This window comes from Carassius auratus, chromosome 10, assembly GCF_003368295.1.
Source record: "Carassius auratus strain Wakin chromosome 10, ASM336829v1, whole genome shotgun sequence".
Classification (NCBI taxonomy): domain Eukaryota; kingdom Metazoa; phylum Chordata; class Actinopteri; order Cypriniformes; family Cyprinidae; genus Carassius; species Carassius auratus.
In genome coordinates, this window is record NC_039252.1 from 18163956 (window position 1) to 18177980 (window position 14025).

Consider the following 14025-nt stretch of genomic DNA (forward strand, 5'->3'; position numbering starts at 1 on the left):
TGTTACACTACCGCATAAATAGCCTAGACATGGATAGAGGTGATTTTAAATAAAGTTACTAATAATTGTAAAGCATTTATTTGATGCTTAAAATAATAAATTTTATTCTCATTTACAATATTATATTTAAAAAAGGAATAAATCTTAGATTGTGCATCCATCATATCAAAAGTTGGGGAAATAAAAGTATTATATAATTATTCAGCATCAGAGTGGGCGTTAGATTGGTTGCTCAGTGTGACCTAGACACTATAAATGAAAGCACAGTAAGGAGAGCAGAACAAACTCCCAACAGGAGGAGGCTCAATCATGGCTACTGAGACAGAGAATCATGAGACTCAATACTTCTTTCCTGCCATCAACTCATCATGCATCAAGGGAAAACGCTCCAGTTTTGAACGTAATATCACCTATATGTTTGTATTATTGCTGTCAGCCTGGACTGTGTTTTTGAACCTGCTGGTGATCATCTCCATCTCTCATTTCAAGAAGCTTCACACTCCAACCAACCTAATCATTCTCTCTCTGGCTGTGGCCGACATGCTTGTTGGACTTTTTGTGATACCCATAGAGGGAATCAAACAAATTGAGACATGCTGGTACTTCGGAGACACTTATTGTGGACTGTATGTGATCATCGTTAGGTTGCTCCTTGTTATATCCGTTAGTAATTTGGTATTAATTGCAGTGGATCGCTATATGGCTGTGTGTCACCCTTTACTGTACCCACAGAAAATGACTACAACTAAAACCTTAATAAGCATCTGTCTCTGCTGGTTTTGCTGTTCAGTGTACGTTATTTGGTTTGTAATAAGTAACAGATATTTTAATATTTCAGACACAATACTGTGTTACGGCCAGTGTATTGTTTTGATGACACCTGCTTGGAAAATCATTGATTTAATAGTTTCTCTTTTATTTCCTTGTACTGTGATCATCACTGCATATTTGAGGATATTTTATGTTGTGCAAAAGCAAGTCAAAGTTATTAACTCTCAAATGAATGGTGTAAAATGTGTAATAGACATTTCAGTGAGGAGGAAATCTGAGAGCAAAGCTGCTCTGACATTAGGAATCATTGTGACAGCTTATCTTCTTTGCTGGATACCGTTCTTCATCTGTTCTCTAACAAAAAAAGTCTCCTTCACTACACTGACAGTTCTTACATGGACCTTCTTTATAAACTCAGGTCTGAATCCTATTGTCTATGCTTTATTTTACCACTGGTTTAAAATATCAGTTAAAAACATTCTAACTCTTAGAATTTTTCAGCCAGCATCCTCTCTGATGGACATTTTTAGTGATTGTCATTAATGATTTACAGTGGAGATTTATTTGTTTAATTTTATGTTTTTACCTAGACACCCTCTGAGATCAATGTCCAAAAACTACAGAATGGGAAATTTATTCACATGCTCGGATATAGGAATTACACATAAAATAATCAACAATAACTAAATATTAAAGGGAAGTTAAAATAAACTTTTAAAAAATTGATTTAATTTACTTACCCTTGTGTTGTTCGAAACCTGTAAGTCATTTTTAAACATCAAGTCACAGTCTCTGTCACCTTTTACTTAAATTGTATAGGGGGAAAAAATAAACGATTATGAAACATTACTAAGGCAGTCAGATAATGTCTATAAACCTTTTTTTTTCTGAAATTTGTAAATATCATGTGCACTCAAACTCCTACAACTAATACTGAACATAGCAGCACGACTAATCTACATTGAGCTCATGTCACACCTCTGTAATGGCTACCAGTTACAGCTCACATCAAGTTCAAGACATTGATGCTTGCATACAGAATGGCCATCAACTCTGCACCTTCCTTCTTCACTTCAATCTTATCAGTCTACTTTCTATAAAGAAAGATCATAGAGATCAGATTTCAAACATTTTTGTTCACTGTACCCTGCAGGTGGCATGATGTTCTCAACCCCATTACCAACAAATCCCTGATTATATTCAAAAAGAGCTTAAAACTCATCTTTTCCATGAACATTTAACTGCATCCTGCTGAAAGTTGTCAAACTTTGTATTACTAGCACTTCTTATGTTTTTGTAGTACCCCTTGAAAGAAGTATAATAAAGTTAAAGAAGCGTGATGCTGCGATGGCTTCCATCAGTTTGTACAGTGTATATTTACAGTGACACTCAAATCTCATGCTCTTTACAAACAGAAAAGATTTTCAGAATGTAGACATATTAAGTCCAGAAATAATATATACATGTAACATTCTAATAAATATTTACCCTTAACAACCAGATGACAATATGAAATTGATGATATAACAATGCAGCTAATATATGAAACAAATACTGTTCATTTAATCGTTTCTGATGTATTCCATTCAATAAAGACACATACAAGATTGTTTAAAACAAATGTAAAGCATAAAATGTACGACAGCATACAGATTTGTTAGTTGCAATACAATTGTAACATTTATCAATAGAACTGGTAAACAAGATTACACTTTCTAGTCTAAAATCACTGATGTTCATCAGCTACACTGAAGAAAAAAAAATAATTTGACCTTAACTAAATACAGCTTCACAAGCAATGACCACACCTCAACCAAATATGTAAAATAATAGTTTATTGACCAAAATGTTAAGGATAAGTTGGAAGAGGATGAAAAGGTAAAGGGATAAATTGGTCAGGTTGATTTGGGCATCTGGAATTGATGGCCCAGAGAGACTCGTTTGTATATTTAGGCCAGACGATTAGGGCCCCTCCAAGTTGGGAAGAGCTGAGGTAAGCTTGGGCTTGACGGAGAACTTGATATTGTTGCAGATGAAGGCGTGGTATGCTCGAGATGACCAGTGGCCAAGGGTTCAAATAGTCAAGGTCAAGGTCAAGGTCTGTTTATTTATATAGCACATTTAAAACAACTAGTGTATGCCAAAGTGCTGTACATATACAAATGAAGTAAATATAAGGATTTAAGAGATTAAAACACAATAAATACAAAAACACATTAACAAACACAGACATACATTTCATCCAAATGACAAGGAGTACAGGTAAGTTTTCAGGCGGGATTTAAAAACAGGAAGGGTAGCCGCAGATGTAATGTCTAGAGGTAAGCTGTTCCAAAGTCTAGGACCGGCCACAGAAAAAGCCAGATCCCCCTAAAATTTCAAGCGGGAGTGAGGTATATGCAACAAGAGTTTATCAGAGGATCTGAGGGAGCGAGCGGATTGCTGATAGCTGAGAAGTTTGGACAAGTATGATGGGGCTAAATCATTTAGTGCTTTATACCCAAATAATAAAATCTTAAAATGGATCCTACGTTGGACTGGTAACCACTGAAGAGATACTAGGACAGGAGAAATGCTTTCTCTCCTCTTAGTACCAGTCAGCAACCTTGCGGCTGCGTTCTGGACCAATTGTAAGCGATTTAACAATGATTGCTTGAGACCCATATAAAGCACATTGCAATAATCAAGTCTAGAAGTGATGAAAGCATGGGTAACTATCTCTAAATCCTTAAATGAAAGCATATATTTTAATTTGGTTATTTGCCTTAGTTGAAAAAAGCTGTTTCTGTTTTTCAAAATTAAGGTCAGTGTCAAAAATTACACCTAATGTTTTAGCAAAAGGAATAATGTTTGATGACATATGATCTAGATTGATATTGATATCCGAGACAGCACCTGGGGGTCCAAAGACAACAATCTCAGTTTTGCTATCATTTAGTTGTAGAAAGTTTCTGCCAGTCCAGCCCTTAATATCTTCAAAGCAATTAAAAAGATCAGAATAAGAGTGATCAGAACTAAGAGGAATGTAGATCTGAATATCGTCCGCATAACAATGATATGAAATATTATATTTCCTCATGATTGAACCCATGGGGAGCATATACAGACAAAATAAGATAGGGCCCAAAAGGGACCCCTGAGGTATACCATAAGTGAGCGGTGCGGAAGGAGAGGACAAGTGTCCAATCATCACCTTAACTGATCTATCGGAGAGGTATGATGAGAACCAATCCAGTGCCATGCCCCTAATGCCAACTTCAGCCCTTAGACAATTAATAAGGGTAACATCTGTCCAAAAGCAAGGAGTAGATCATTTGACACCTTCAGCAGTGCAGACTCGGTGCTATGATAAACTCTCAAACCAGACTGAAATTTATCTAAAATATTGTTTTGATAGATAAATAAAGATAACTGATTAAAAACTATTTTCTCAAAAATTTTAGACAAGAATGGCAACTTACAAATAGGGTGGAAATTTGTAAGATTGTCTCTAAATTTGGCTTCTTAAGAAGAGGTGTGATCACTGCTTGTTTGAGGCATATAGGAACACAGCCACTGTCTAAGGATCTGTTTATAATAGCCAATACACTAGGGCTGATAGTATAGGTTTTCGTACTGTAAGGGGCCGTTTGCATGATCGCGTCTAAAAACGTGTGCGCTAGGCGCGCCGCTTTCTGATTTTTTTCCCTAAAGCCTTTGGGTACTTGCGCTCCTGAGGAGTCTGCCGTTGCTAAGCAACCATGACCTGCTCTCTCCATGAAGACGCAGAAATTTCAGCAATGGATGAATGGATTTGCAGCACTAAAAACTGGTTGCAGTGCACTGCTACTAAATTAATTAAAAAATCCACATACAGCTATCAGCTGTTACTTCATCTTGGCTGAGCTTTCAACGTTGTTATGGAAAAGGTGAGGAAGTTACATGACCTGTGGTGCGCTTGCGGCATTCTGAAAAGTTGAGATGTTTTTAACTCGATGCGGTACCGATGCGCCTGGAAAAAACTAGTTCGACGGACCGCGTCGCGAGAGCGTCGCTACATACCGCGCGCCTATATTTGAAATAAATAACTTGAGCACGCAAAAGACGCGATATGTGAACAGCCCATTCGTGAGAGTTGTGCGCTGCACTCGTTCTTGTTGTGTGTGGGTGTGACTGACAGACTGACAGTCTCATGCGCACCGCAGCCTCCGCGGTGCGCATGAGAAATCTCTTAGATCTCACAGACAAATGTCTTAATAATATCACAAATTAGAAATGTTTTGTAAGAAAAAATGTTTACGATAACATCATTAAGCAAATCTCTTCGCCATTGTCACTCTTTATTACTAAGCGGGAGTTTTCATACTGTTATGTCTGTGCGTGTGCCGCACTCATTGTGGTGTGTGTGTGTGTGTGTGTGTGACTGACAGACAGCCTCCGCGGCGTGCATGAGCGATCTCGCAGATCTCACTGAGGAAAGTCTTAATATGATCTAACATTTGAAATGTTTGGTGAGATAAAATGTGCACGATAACATTATTAAGCAAAAATACATTGTACATTAATTTTTCCCCCTCCAGTACCGAGAGCAGAACCGGTACCGTCAGATCTTATCGGTACCGTTACTGATACTACGGTCTTTCATAATTTAGCCCCGGGGCCAGTTTAATACCGGGTTACGGTACCCATCCCTAGTCATGACTGCACATAGTAACAGTATGGCGTCCACCTTTCCCATAAAATAATTTAGGAATGCTGCACAGGTCTCTGGAGTAGGCTATTGTCCAGACCAAAAGTGTTAGTAGGAGAAAAAATTGTGTTTACGTATTAAACAGAATTTTTGGATTGTGTGAATTTTTAGATATTAATTCTGAGCGATATTTAATTTTTGCATTTTTTTACAGACTGCTGGTAAGCAGAAAGAGCATTTTTCAAGAGTTCATAGGAGATTGCAGTTTGTCTTTCATCCATTTGCGCTCTGTTTTCCTACATTCGTGTTTGAGAGCTTGTATATTGTTGTTTATCCAGTGTTCTGATTTGGGTTTTGAAACTTTAAAAGGAGCAACAGAATCTAAGATACAATAGCAGTCATCATTAAAAAGCATTATCATCTCTTCTATTCCAAGATCTGAGTCAGGAGGTTTTAAAACACTTTCAGAAAAAGAAGACTGGCTGTATCTGAGGTGACAACATGAGAAACAGACAGTGATGAAATGATTTCTGAACTGGACCAGACATTGTGATATTAAAAAGCATAGGCTTATGGTCAGATACACAAAAATCTGAAATATCAACATTATTGTTACGTTCTTGGATTTCTGTTCCCTTATTTGGTCCTCTTCCTTTTCTTGTTTTGTTAATTGATTGATCCCCACCTGTCTCCAGTTCCCTCATTACCTTCTGTGTGCTTAAATACCCTGTCTGTTTAGTTCTTCGTCCGTGATTATTGTGATGTAGTGATGTTAAAGTGTAGTATATTGTCTGTTATTTCCTTCGATGTTGAGAAAACTCCTCATTTGTTCAAGACCCTCCTCGAGCGCTTTATTCTTACACTAGCATACACCCATAACTGTAACAATTATGCACAGAAATGCCAAATGATAAGATCAGATCCAGTGTGTGGCCATGGTCATGAGTTGCGCCCAAGATATGCTTTGTACAATTAAAAGATTAAATTATGAGCCGGATGAAGTCCCTGACCATTGGCTTGGAGGGGTAACAGACATGAATATTAAAATCAGAGAATAATAATACTGTCTGTAGTAGGCACAATGTTTGAGAAAAGTCCTGAATAAAATCCTTATTGTAGCTTGGTGGCCTGTAAATTAGAGCACAAAGTACTGGACAAGGCAACTGTAACTGGAGTAGCTGAACTTGAAAGGTATTATAATGATCCGTTGGCAGCAATCGGCACTTAAAAGTGTTTTTAAAAAACCAACGCCAAACCTCCACCTCGCCCATAGTCCTAGGCGAACTAAAAAACTGACAGTCATTTGGAGAAATTTCAATTAAAGGATCCAACTCACCGCTGCGAATCCAGGTCTCCGTTATAAACAAACAATCCAGGTCTTGAGACTTAAAGTAGTTTAAGATGAAAGTTTTATTATGAAGTGATCTCAAGTTTACCATAGCCAGTTTTGTAACATGAGTTATTTCTTCAGGGGATATGATCGATGGCTTCGTATAATCCAGTGACCGGAGATTACGTAGATTAGCGCCTCTTTTGATGATCCTCGTCTGCGCTGTAGTGCACACAGATGTAGCCACATCTGGTAAGATGGGCAGTAGACAGGTGTAATGGGGGGTTGTAGTGCGTTGAAGATAGAGGTTATTATTCCACCCATTGACTCCACGCAGACCCAACGAGCAAGACGTAGATGTGTGCAAGGATCTTTTAATCCTGACCAAAATGCCAGCTTGTTTTCCACGCTTTCTATGGCATTTTTTCAAATGAAATGAACAGCTGACGTGGCAAGCGGCCTTCGGGAATGCTGAAAAAAAAAAACAGGTGTAGAAGAATTTCAGATTTCGAGCACACATATCCATGACAGTGGATTGTATATCAAGAAGAGTTTGGCGATCATAGGGAATTAAGATTCCTTGAACACCCACACACATAGATAGCACCAAAACATATAGGAAAGACAGCAGAGGACAGGAGCGGCGGCAAGCAAAAAACCACAATGGTGCCATCTTTTTTTCATCATCATTTCATAGTCCCATTGAAGATTCCACATCTGGTTGTTGATGTTGATGAATCTTGTGGCCAGTTTCCAGTTTCTGTAAGGAAGAGCGGTCATACAATTTACAAATTAACTGTTTGTGGTTCCACAACTCTGTTTGACTTTACTTAGCTTTTCTTTTTTTTTTTACACTACAGGATAAATAGCCTAGAGATGGAGAGAGGTGATTTTTATTATAATATAATTACTCACAATCAGAGTGGGCGTTAGATGGGTTGGTCAATGTGACCTAGGCACTATAAATGAAAGCACAGTAAGGAGAGCAGAACAAACTTCTAACAGGAGGAGACTCACTCATGGCTAATGAGACAGACAATCATGAGACTCAGTACTGCTTTCCTGCCATCAACTCATCATGCATAAAGGGAAAACGCTCCAGTTTTGAACATGATATCACCTATATGCTTGTATTATTGTTGTCAGCCTGGACAGTGTTTCTGAACCTGCTGGTGATCATCTCCATCTCTCATTTCAAGAAGCTTCACACTCCAACCAACCTAATCATTCTCTCTCTGGCTGTGGATGACATGCTTGTTGGACTTTTTTTGATACCCATAGAGGGAATAAAGCAAATTGAGACATGCTGGTACTTCGGAGACACTTACTGTGGACTGTTTGTGATCATCGTTAGGTTGCTCCATATTACATCTCTTAGTAATTTGGTATTAATTGCTGTGGATCGCTATATGGCTGTGTGTCACCCTTTACTGTATCCACAGAAAATGACTACAACTAAAACCTTAATAAGCATCTGTCTCTGCTGGTTTTGCTGTTCAGTGTACGTTGTTTGGTTTGTAATAAGTAACGGATATTTTAATATGTCAGACACAGCACTCTGTTATGGCCAGTGTATTGTTTTGATAACACCTGCTTGGAGATTCGTTGAATTAATAGTTTCTCTTTTATTTCCTTGTACTGTGATCATCACTGCATATTTGAGGATATTTTATGTTGTGCAAAGGCAAGTCAAAGTTATTAACTCTCAAATGAAGGGTTTGAAATGTGTAATAGACATTTCAGTGAGGAGGAAATCTGAGAGCAAAGCTGCTCTGACATTAGGAATCATTGTGACAGCTTATCTTCTTTGCTGGATTCCATTCTTCATTGGTTGTCTAACAAAAACAGTCTCCTCCACTGCACTGACATTTCTTACATGGACCATCTATATAAACTCAGGTCTGAATCCTATTGTTTATGCTTTATTTTACCACTGGTTTAAAATATCAGTCAAAAACATTCTAACTCTTAGAATTTTTCAGCCAGCATCCTCTCTGATGGACATTTTTAGTGATTGTCATTAATGATTTACAGTGGAGATTTATTTGTTTAATTTTATGCTTTTACTTAGACACCCTCTGAGATCAATCCCCAAAAATTACAGCATGGGAAATGCATCACATGCTCAGATATAGGAATTACACATAAAATAATCAACAATAACTAAATATTAAAGGGAAGTTAAAACAAACTTAAAAGAAAAAAATGATTTCATTTACTTACCCTTGTTTGACACTGTTGATCATAACATACTACTAGAGAGACTGGAAAACTGGGTCGGGCTTTCTGGGATGGTACTCAAATGGTTCAGGTCATACTTAGAAGGGAGAGGCTATTATGTGAGTATAGGAGAGCATAAGTCTAAGTGGACATCCATGACATGCGGAGTCCCACAAGGGTCAATTCTTGCACCGCTCTTGTTTAGCTTGTATATGCTGCCACTAAGTCAAATAATGAGAAAGAACCAAATTGCCTATCACAGCTATGCTGATGATACCCAGATTTACCTAGCCTTATCTCCAAATGACTACAGTCCCATTGACTCCCTCTGCCAATGAATAAATGAAATTAATAGTTGGATGTGCCAGAACTTTCTTCAGTTAAGCAAGAAAAAAACTGAAGTCATTGTATTTGGAAACAAAGATGAAGTGTTCAAGGTGAATGAATACCTTGACTCTAGGGGTCAAACAACTAAAAATCAAGTCAGGAATCTTGGTGTGATTCTGGAGACAGACCTTAGTTTCAGTAGTCATGTCAAAGCAGTAACTAAATCAGCATACTATCATTTAAAAAACATTGCAAGAATTAGATGTTTTGTTTCCAGCCAAGACTTGGAGAAACTTGTTCATGCCTTTATCACCAGCAGGGTGGACTATTGTAATGGGCTCCTCACCGGCCTTCCCAAAAAGACAATTAGACAGCTGCAGCTCATCCAGAACGCTGCTGCCAGGATTCTTACTAGAACCAGAAAATCTGAGCATATCACACCAGTCCTCAGGTCCTTACACTGGCTTCCAGTTACATTTAGGATTGATTTTAAAGTACTTTTACTCGTATATAAGTCACTAAATGACCTAGGACCGAAATATATTTCAGATATGCTCACTGAATATAAACCTAACAGAGCACTCAGATCATTAGGATCAAGTCAGTTAGAAATACCAAGGGTTCACACAAAACAAGGGGAGTCTGCCTTTAGTTACTATGCCGCCCGCAGTTGGAGTCAGCTTCCAGAAGAGATCAGATGTGCTAAAACACTAGTCACATTTAAATCTAGACTCAAAATCCATCTGTTTAGATGTGCATTTATTGAATGAGCACTGTGCAATTTCCGAACTGATTGCACTACATTTTCACTGCTTTTTTATTATTTTATTTAAAATCATTTTCTAACTGTTTTAAATTCATTTTAAATAAGTATATTTTTTAATAATTTTAAAAGTTTTAAAATTGCTTGTTTTATTCTTGTTATTTTTCTTCATTATTATTTTAATTTCTTTTATGTAAAGCACTTTGAATTACCATTGTGTACGAAATGTGCTATATAAATAAACTTGCCTTGCCTTGCTTTGAGTTGTTCCAAACCTGTATGTCATTTTTAAACTTCACTTACATTGTATAGGGGGAAAAATGATTATGAAACATTACTGAGGCTGTCAGATAATGTTTAATAAACCTTTTTTTTCTGAAATTTGTAAAAATCATGTGCACTCAAACTCCTACAACTAATACTGAACATAGCAGCACGACTAATCTACATTGAGCCCATGTAATGACTACCAGCCTCTGTAATGACTACCATTTACAGCTCATATCAAGTTCAAGACATTGATGCTTGCATACAGAATGGCCATCAACTCTGTACCTTCCTTCTTCACCTCAATTTTATCAGTCTACTTTCTATACAGAAAGGTCAGAGATATCAGATTTCAAACATTTTCGTTCAATGTCCCCTGCTGGGGGCATGATCTTCTCAACCCCATTCCCAACAAATCCCTGATTATATTCAAAAAGAGCTTAAAACTCATCTTTCCCATGAACATTAACTGCATCCTGCTGAAAGTTGTCAAACTTTGTATTACTAGTACTTTTTGTGTTTTTTGTAGTACCCCTGGAAAGAAGTATAATAAAGATGGCTTCCATCAGTTTGTACAGTGTATATTTACAGTGACACTCAAATCTCATGCTCTTTACAAACCCAAAAAGATTTTCAGAATGTAGACATATTAAGTCCAGAAATAAAATATAACATTCTTATACATATTTACCCTTAACATCCAGATGACAATATGAAATTGATGATACAACAATGCAACTAATATAAGAAACAAATACTGTTCTATCCATCATGTCTGATGTATTCCATACATTAAAGACACATAAAAGGTTGATTAAATAAAATGTAAAGCATAACAGGTACGACAGCATACAGATTTGTTAGTTGTATGTAACATTGATCAATAGAACTGGTAAACAAGATTACACTGCTAGTCTAAAATCACTGATGTCCATCAGCTACACTGAAGAAAATAAAGAATTTGACCTTAATTAAATATATACAATGCTCTTTTGCATCTTAAATAAGGTTGCCTGCCAATCAGAGAAGCATTCCTTATGAAAGCTATACAGAACACAGTTCGTCCCGTATTTGCAGGCATACACCCTATGACCAACTAGACCATACAAATACCAAATGAATCATTATTTTACAAATCATTGTTTGAATTGCAAACGTAGCCCTTACAGGAAGCTTTAGGACCATGCTGAATCCTCTGCCGCCTGGTCTCTACCGTTTCACAGCGAGTGGGATTTCTGCAAATCACTCGAATGTAGAGATGTGATTATTGATCTTAAGCACAACATCCAGTAGTGCTTGCAAAATTTCAAAATCCCTGGTAGCCCTTCGGGCAGGTATTCTTGAGATTTAACTAGCCCAATTAATAAAGAAATTTTTTAATATAGAAAATCAAATAGGAGTGTAAATGTCACAAATATTGTTAATACACAGATATCAACAAATATGAAGCAACTATTTATAGGGTATTTGCAGAATTTTTTAAAATACATTTAAGGCAAGTTATGACCCATTTTAAGAGCCGCACAAGTAAAATGAACACCATATAGCTGTGTCCGAAATCGCTCATTTGTTAAATCATTCACTCATTCACTAATCCCTATAGTGTACGGCAATTGAGTTCAGCAAATTAGTAAAATATTAAACTGAGTAATTGCCTACATCAATGGTTTTCAACCTGTGGGCCGCGGGTGTTATTGCAGATGGGCCGCCAATTACTTTTAAAATAAATAATAATATTGTTAATATATGTAAAAATGTCTAAGTCATAACATAACATCATTCCATACATATAATTAAATAACAAAACATAAATACTAAACTATCACTATGCTTCCACTATTTGAGCTCGCTGATTGGTTTAAGAATAAACCACCAATTTATCTTAGATATTTTTGCTGCATATGCTACAGAATAACAAATTCAAACATGCATAAATGGCTTTCAGCATGTTCCCTTCTGAATGTTTGCTCCGCTGACTGTCTACCCACTGCCGAGCTCTGCCTGGATGTTTTCCCATTTTGCTGAGCGGTGCCAGCCAGAGTTATTTTCTGTTCATTTCCAGTCCTTTCTATGGCTGTGTGATTAATCTAAATCACCATTAAATAACGATTTGAACGTGCACGATCCGATCCAATCAGAATGCAACGCGCCTAGCGTGAGAACAGAACAGACTGGGCATATGCCTTACTCCAGGTTCACACACTGTCTGTGATGCGCCTTTTTTTCCGAGCCCATGGTGACGGATCAGAGTGTTCACACTGCACGCGGTAAAAGGCTAGAGATAAAAACGAGAGCAGCGTGTATCTGAGCAAACACGTCTGGTTTTGTAAAAGAGCAAAGGAAATCTGCATGCGAACAGAGAGATTCGCGCTCGTGCATTATTTTAATGTGCTTTCGCGTTACAATAACTCACTGCTGCTTCTGCACCACTCACTCATACTGTATAAACACTGCAAACGGAGTATGTGTGAACCTGTATAATGTATAACAAATCTATTTCAACACCTGAGGCACCGCTACAATAAATGAGCTCTATGAACAATGCATGGCAAAAAAAGAAAAAAAAGTCCCTGGACACGGAATTTATTTATTTGTGCCATAAGTCTATAAATTTTGTTACACCTTTACTGTAGTGATTGTTTTGACGTATGTCTGTTCTAGAGATGTTGCAACTTTTTCATAAAGCTCTAATTGTTTTTCTTTTGGAAATATGTTTCAAATTCATCCTGAATGCATTTAGCATATATGTTTGTGCTAAAACAGTTAACAATCTAGCTTCTGAGTACTAAATTATTAACTTAATAATAGTGGGGTCAGTTAATTTTTTTGCAGTGGGCCTCGCAAACATATGTGTTTGGTTGTGTGGGCCGCGAGTTAAAAAGGTTGGGAACCACTGGCCTACTCCCGGGAAATCGAATATGGGCAAAGCCACGCCCACCTAGCTCGACGGCAGTGTCAGCAGCGGCAATCCACCAGTCACTCAAGTGGCCATGCCCTTACTTATGCAGAAATTTAAGGCTTAATATAATTTAAACGGATGAGTTAAAAAAAATTCCACCCCCCAACAGTTGTCATGAAGGGCAAAATGAGCTTTATAGACCAAAATAATTTTTTGAACTAGGCTGTAAAAAAAAAATTCTGCTGTAAAGTTGGGCATTTTAACATGGGGGGGGGGGGGGGTCTATGGGATTTACTTGCTTTTTTGCAGCCAGCCTCAAGCGGCCAGTCGATGAATTATAGTTTTAGTCACTTCCTTGTCGAAACTTTCTCACCCTGTGGAAGAGATACAAAACCATCAGAAACAAAAGGTGAAAAAAATGAATTTGCATAGATGGGCTCCAGATGGGCTTGCACAGCAAGGCGGCTCCAAACCACCGGTCATGGGAACTGTGGCAGCCAGCACTGTAGGGTTGGACAAATAGCGATTGCGATCTTTTGCTTTAAGTACCGGGCAATCTTTTTTCCAGTGACCATGAACGAGACAATAGTTACATATTAGAGGCATATCAGTTTTACCTGCCAATCATGTTTACGTAAATTGGGGTGATAGACATATTTGCAGAATAAATCGACGGAACATTCTTACCGGTATATTCATTTTCAAATCGACCAACATCAAAACAGGATTTATGAATTAACTCATATTTATCAGCTAAAACGGCTGCTTTGGCTGCATTA

At 37.5% G+C, this 14025-nt stretch overlaps 2 pseudogenes; both read left to right on the forward strand.

Annotated features, from left to right (window-relative positions):
• Positions 1–255: 255 nt before the first annotated feature.
• Positions 256–1314, forward strand: LOC113110362 (trace amine-associated receptor 13c-like; annotated as a pseudogene).
• Positions 1315–7735: 6421 nt separating this feature from the next.
• LOC113110363 (trace amine-associated receptor 13c-like) lies at positions 7736–8794 on the forward strand (annotated as a pseudogene).
• The last annotated feature ends 5231 nt before the right edge of the window (positions 8795–14025 follow it).